This window comes from Papio anubis, chromosome 11 (genome assembly GCF_008728515.1).
Source record: "Papio anubis isolate 15944 chromosome 11, Panubis1.0, whole genome shotgun sequence".
Taxonomy (NCBI): Eukaryota; Metazoa; Chordata; class Mammalia; order Primates; family Cercopithecidae; genus Papio; species Papio anubis.
In genome coordinates this window covers 89,012,029-89,012,802 of record NC_044986.1, presented here as the reverse complement: position 1 = coordinate 89,012,802, position 774 = coordinate 89,012,029, and positions in this window count along the sequence as shown.

Sequence of the window (774 nt, the reverse complement as noted above, 5' to 3'; positions counted from 1 at the left end):
CTTCACTTTCATTCATCTTGTTTGGGATTAAATATTATTTTTGTACAATTTTTTCTCTCCTCTCCTAGAACTCTAATTCCGTATAAATTTAGACCTTTTGGTTGGTTCCAGAGTTAAATGTTCTATTTTTTTAATTGTTTATTTCTATCTCTTCTTTACCTTGGGCATTTTCTGTTGATTGTGCTTCAAATTTACTTACTCTTTGCTTTGCCATTTCTATTATAATATTAAATTTATTTAGTGAATTCTATATTTTATATTTTTCTGTTCTAAAATTTCCAAATGGGACCACAAAACTCATCCCAAGAAGTAGATTTTCTAGAATTGTCTTCTAAGTCCCAGCCTAGGATGACTGTCCCGTTTTTACTGGGACTAAAAGCTTTCCCAAGACTCAGGACTTTCAGTGCTAAAACTGGGGAAGTTTTGACAAACTGGGCAGAGTTGAGTACCCTAAGTATGACACACATATGGCTATCTTGTCCACCTATTTAAAGTGTGATATTCAGTGGCTTTTAGGGTATTTACAGAGTTGTGCAACCAGACCACTATCTAATTCCAGAACATTTTCACCGCCCAAAAAAGAAACCCCTACCTATTAACAGTTACTCCTCATTCCCTCTGCCTCCGGACCCTGGCAACCACTAATCGATTATACTTTCTGTCTCTATGGATTTGCCTACTCTGAGTATTTCATATAAATGAATCATACAGTATGTGGGCCTTTATGTCTGGCTTCTTCACTAGCTTAATGTCCTCAGGGCTTACCCATGTTGT